General features: G+C 37.6%; 1 long non-coding RNA gene across 2 annotated transcripts; it reads left to right on the forward strand.

The window, feature by feature from the left end:
• Positions 1 to 211: 211 nt before the first annotated feature.
• On the forward strand, positions 212 to 6,227 carry LOC101847800. 2 transcript variants are annotated; one of them, XR_220167.3, is made up of 5 exons: positions 212 to 746; positions 1,399 to 1,515; positions 2,619 to 2,705; positions 4,716 to 4,821; positions 5,418 to 6,227. It is a non-coding gene; the product is annotated as an uncharacterized LOC101847800 (long non-coding RNA). The 2 variants fall into 2 exon arrangements; XR_004858229.1 differs by having other exon boundaries at positions 213 to 746; positions 1,420 to 1,515.

Consider the following 6,227-nt stretch of genomic DNA (forward strand, 5'->3'; position numbering starts at 1 on the left):
ATTTAGTTACTTGATGTTTATCTTATTAGGTAGTTCGGTTGTACCAGCCACGCACCCGCTTCTGACCGTGCGCGATCGCCGTTGCCCGGGGATCGATACGTATGCATATTATTATTACGCTAGCCTATTACAGTTTAGCCTCTCAATAACGACCTTCGATATAACGACATCCTCTGTAGACATGGAGCCCAGGTCCAGATATTTCCTATACTATATATCGTTAGTAATTTTGGGTTGCCTCTCTATGACGACAACTCTTTATAACGACATTTTCTTCTAGTCCCGACATAGCCCGATGTGCCATTATAGAGAGGCTGCACTGTATAGCGATAGCGGCTTTAGTTCACGTCCAGGTGGGCCTTCTTGTTTGAAAGGCCATTGAAAGGAGAGAGAGCGCTCTAGGCCTATATCTTCACAACAATGGTGTTTATGTTTCGTGACGATCGATTGAGTGTTTCCAGTAGGGCCGAAGTAGCCTAGTCGCACATCGGCGGTCGTCCGCCCCCGGGCTTCCCCGGTTCGCCTCACAGCCACGTGGTGTTCGTTTGGCCAATTGGACAGGAGTACCCTATTTTGAAGGGTCATTTTTGCGTCATATCCGGTCAATCCAATCCATTTTTAAAAGGCGCGGAGTTCCAGAGTTCCAGATCGGAGTCGTAGAGATAGATCAAGATTTATGAATGTTTGAATTGTTTGCGTGACCGTCAGACGTCGGGTTTGTGAGCAGTATCGAGTTGAAGTTCAAGGTACGTTCCTACTTTACATTTTTGCTTTTTCCTTTGATTTGTCGTTTATTTTATTGTGTGCACACTGCACAGAAGTGTGTGAAGTTTCATTGTCATTTTATCAATTTTCGAGAGTGGCGAAGAGTATATTATATTATTACGATATATGGCTATTCAGTAGAAATCTGGATTTTGATTAGATAATAGATCTATATCTAGATCTAGAATCTAGCTAGTCTAGAATCTAGATCTATGGCTAGATTTATGGTCTGAAGAATCATAATAGGCCCTAGATATCTAAATGATAATCTCTAGAGGGATTATATAGCCTACATCTAGTCCCAATTTTTTGGTGCCCTGATCTCCCTTTTGGGTTTTTTTTTCATCTCGTCGGAAATTCCCGTGCTTCAACTTCTTCTCTCTCCAACAGATTATTTCTGTTGCCTAACATTGTTCTCATTGCAGGTCTATCAGTATCAGTAGTATCACAGTGTCTAGGACCTCTCTCTGCTGTGTTTTTTTTAAATCACTATTCGATATATATAGATTCTATAAATTTATTCTAGATCTATATCTTCATCTTTTACTTTGACTTTGACATCAGTCAAAGTGAAGTTAATAAAATTTAGATTATTTTTTAAAGCAAAACTATTTTTTATTCATTCTCTTTCAGATTCTCTATTCATGTTGGCAGATGCACAGTGTACAGAGACAACCTGATCCTCATTGATGTCCAATTCCCCCCCCCCCCCCCCCCATTTTTATGAGCAGTGAAGCAGTCGACTCTATGGTAAGTAGCCTAGCTAGACTAGACTAGGATCTAGAAGTCTAGAATGATCTAGATCTAGATCTAGATTTAGAAATCTTCTAGATATTAAGATACCGTAGGCCTAAGATCACGTGAAGCTATTTGGACTCAAACTCCAATGCTCGTGCGCAATCACTAGATCTAGGTGTACTGGATGTGAAGCAGACAAGCAATTCGACCTTGTCCTTCCTCGATTTCTAGGATGGCGGGCCTGGGAAAGTAAGATGGAGAGGGAAAAAGTAAAAGAAAGAGAGAGAGAAAGGGGAGGAGGGGGCTGTCTTTTTCAGGACTGATTATGAATTTTATGTTTTGATCCCTTTGTAGTCGTGAAACGCAGTGTTAAATAGCCTACCAGTAGTTTAAAAGTCCGAATAGCAACGGGAGACTATTCGGACTCGAGTATAGATCTAGTAGACTTTGCTTACGGTACAAGTAACCGGTGATTGCGCACGCGCACTGGAATTTGAATCCGAATAGCCTCCAACGGCTCACTTCATTTTTTTAATCATCGCTTTCCTGTTTGACTTTGTGCGTCAATTAGTAAAAACAGCTTGATGTTCAGTTCTTTGACCTTGTTGACCTGCAAGAAGTAGGCCTAGAAGTCAGTAAGAAGTGTGTTATATATATTGAGTATTATTTAGTTTTGCATAATGTCTAGATCTAGGTCCTTTCTGCTATCCGTATTATTATTTATTATTCTACACATCATTCATTTTGACTAATAATAATAATAATAATAGATAGCATTTGTATAGCGCATATCCCCACTCAGCAGCAGGCTCTATGCGCTTTACACTATATTATTATTAATATTACCCCAGCAGACCATAGAACACTCCGAAACATTCTCAGCTTCCCGGGAAGCATACAGTGCAAGCAGCCGATTAAGCGCTCAAACACTAACAAACTGACAAGATCTTTCGCTGTCTATAGCCGGGTACCCATTCCCACCTGGGTGAAGTGAGGAAAATTCGCGTAAAGTGCCTTTCCCAAGGACACAACGTCGGGCCCTTGACGGGATTCGAACCCATAACCTTACGGTTGCGAGTCCGAGAGCCTAACCATTAGATCTAATTCTCTTCCAGATTCCTTATTCCTGTGGATACACAGACTGAGACAGCCTGACTGAGGTCCAATTTATTCTTATAATCAGTGAAGCAGTCGACTCTACGGTAAGAACATACACACGTACATATTATACACAGTCGAACCTGGATATTTTGCCAGCCCCACTTACCGCCGGGTTTTGCCAATTTATGACAAGACTATCCTTATTATAAACATAGTATTTGTGGGTGGTTGGCAGGTGCTCTGGTGTGGTTTGCTTCTGAACTTCTTTCCTATCAAACATCTATCATCCTTGATCTCTCCTCCTCCTTTATGATGACCCTATTGTGTTGCAAGTGCCGTAAAACTCTTATTAAAACTAAAAACATAGTATTTAAGCCTTTACACCCCCATCTGCCATCCGCCAACTGTCTCATTTATTAAACGATCCATATTAAACTACTGTAAATTTACCCTGTTGTACCGCCAACAAACTGGCCGCAAAATATTTTCGAAATTTAAAAGGTTTAGTGCAAGTTACGTACAGCACCCTCTATCACCTGAGAGTGAGATGTAATTCTAGACTCAAACTAATTTCTTTTTTAAAAAATCAAACTGCCTAATCTTAAGGCTTACCACGGATGCTGCCCTGATGCCGAAAGGTCTGCAGTTCCGCAAGGCTTTAATTTAATTTTGTGAAGTTATGATGTTGATCTGATTATAGTAGCTGAAGGAGAAATAGATGTTGTTTTTGCGCTCTGTTGAAAATAGGGGACTTCCCCCAACTGATTTTCAATCGAGAAAACAAAATGGCCACCCTAACTTTCGATATTTATCTTTGTCGAGATAACAACAAATAACAAAACAACGACAAATATCAACCCAAACTTCCTAATTTAGTTGCTTTTTTTACTTAATTGACTAAGTATTTTTTCCTGTAGAAAGTGAAATGTAAATGTATGATTTATATCTCTTTAACAGGTGAATCTGTGTCACCCATACTTTGTAACTTTGTTCCGCAATTTGTATCAATTTTGTTTTTAACTTAATATTTATATTTTTCCTCAACATTTGAGGCAAGATTTTTAAAAACTTTGCTTCATAAATTTATATAAAATACTATAGATCTAAACCTGTGCCACTTGGAAGATGGGACTAGTTCACAGCTCTTCCCGCGATCATACACATTTTGTATACGTATAAATATATGGCCAACATCACAGCTTTCCAATGGCAAAACTTTTTATAAGAAATTAATTTTATAGTGAACACATTTTTTGCAGAACAAGTGCAGCAGAATAAGCATATAATGTCACGATTAGAAAAAGATGACAGACTAGCTTTTAAAAGCAATATTGCCCCAGCTATAAACCTTTTAGAATCTGTAAAAACCACCCACTTGATATTTCAATTAGTATATGTGAGGCAGCGTTGTGGAATCAGGCTCTCGTCAAAATAATCAAAGTGAAGAAACTTGCATTTTTTCGCAGGTTTGTGAATTTTAAAAAATTTTTGTTTTTTGGCTCAACACCTTTCATGCCCTTTAAAGAACTCATTTCTGAGTGGATTTTTCTGAAAAGCGTTGATTAAAAGCACAAAGAATGTAAATTTTCAGTTACCACGGACTCTTAAGCTAAGGAAATAACTAATCTTTGGCGGCCATTTTCTCTCTAATTTTACTTCTGAAAACAGGTGACCCCCACCTCCTTCTTTCGCTAATATCTCGACTTGTATTCAAGATAAATGGATATTTTTTTCATCCAAATAAAGACAAGTGAACAAGCTTTAAGATGATACCAATAACTCTACATGCCCAAAAATTGATGAGAGCCTGATTCCACCACGCTGCCTCACATATATTATTTTAGGAATTTTCTAGAATACAAGTAACAGGTGTGTGTACAAAAATATTGATCTGTTAAGAAAAACTATTGATACAAGTCATTGTGCAAAAGTTGGAGAGTCTATGTTTGGTATTAAGGTAAATTTGACAATAAGTTGCACTACGAATGTTTGGCCGTACTATAATAGTACGAGCATTTAATGTTCACATATATTCTATATACTTACTTACCCAGTAATGTATTTCTTCCCGACAGTTTTAACTGAATTTCTTTTCCTGATTTACATTACAGGGTGGATTTTGACAAGATAGACGGGACAAGCATTGGTGGGGATGCTGCCTCTTCGGACACTGCAACACACAAAATGACTACTGGAGTGCAATTTGGAAACCAATTGGTAAGTTCTCTCGTAGTACTTGTAGGTAATTGGATAGAGTTTAGATATTATTTTCCAACCCACTGTGTCATTCAATTTTTGCTGTAAATTAGCTTTTTTTTTTAGCATTTCAAAATATTTGATTTCACCCTATCATGCAAATAATTGTAGATCTCAAAGCGTATTTACAGAGAAGAGGAAGCTGGGATTGACTTTCAAATCTTTATCAGTGGTTTCTAAGACTGAAAAAAAATGTTGGTGTTTTTTACTCACAGCATGTTAGGGAATGAGATACAATCTGTGCTAGATTTCCAGTGTACAGTTTTAGAATATATTGGTATAAAAGTAATTCTTCACATTAATCACGTCATTGTCATTATTTCACAACTTATTTTTACTCAGAACTTTTAGCCCTAAGATGCTTGATAAAGGTTACAGTTGCAGAAAAATTAGTTTTAAATATTTCTATCTAGAAATTGTAATACCCCTCATTGTTTCAGAATTAAAATTTAAATGTTCCATATCATGTGATTTTGATCCACAGAAGCAAAAACTTACAATGGCCAGTGTGCTTCAGAATTTATTTAAACTTTTTTGTTTATGAATTTAATCCACAGATGCAGAAATGTACAGTGGTCTGTGTGCCACAATGATTCATCTTGGAAAAGGGAGGAAGCCAGACCCTCTGGATGTTCCTGCTACCAACAAGATTTTCGTAATGCGTCACTTAGTTGGAGAACAAGGGAAAATGAAAAGGAGTGGTTTCAGAAACTTTTTTCAAAACTCATCTTTGACACCATTTGTGTGGTCAGGAAGTGTGAATGTGGTGCAGAAAACACTGACTCTGGAAAGTGACATTCTGTGTGGATTTTTGCTGAGGCCACTGAAAGTGAACTGTGTCTTTTTTCCTGGATGCTTGTGGCATTGACTGAACAATGAATATTTTTAACCCCTTGTACTTGTTTAATTAAGTTGGAAATGAAAGCTTGACGTACGAAAATGTTATAGATCTCATTCATTATTTGTCCAAAGAGAGGCAGATAGATAATGAGGTTAGTTTTTTGTACCTGTGTGGGTCAAATTAATTTGCAATGTCTGCATCATAGTTGCAAAACTCAGATCTTTTGTTTATTGAATACAACCATAATTTGCTAAAGGACACAAAAAAGAAAAATAGTACAACTCCAACTGTTCAGGAGCTTTTATCAAAGAAAATTTTTATGAACACAAACACAATTGACGAACAGGCCGCTACTTCGAAAACATAGCTACACAACCCCCCTGATATTGTTAACGCAAATATTAAGACATGTCCAAAGCTGGTAATTGAATGCACTGAATGCTGCCCGATAAAATAAAATCTTTAGAAAGTCTCCTGAGTAGGATGGAGCAGGTAAATGCTTTTCTCCAGAATGAAAAAGGAAAAA

Source organism: Aplysia californica, unplaced genomic scaffold, assembly GCF_000002075.1.
Source record: "Aplysia californica isolate F4 #8 unplaced genomic scaffold, AplCal3.0 scaffold00045, whole genome shotgun sequence".
Taxonomy (NCBI): domain Eukaryota; kingdom Metazoa; phylum Mollusca; class Gastropoda; order Aplysiida; family Aplysiidae; genus Aplysia; species Aplysia californica.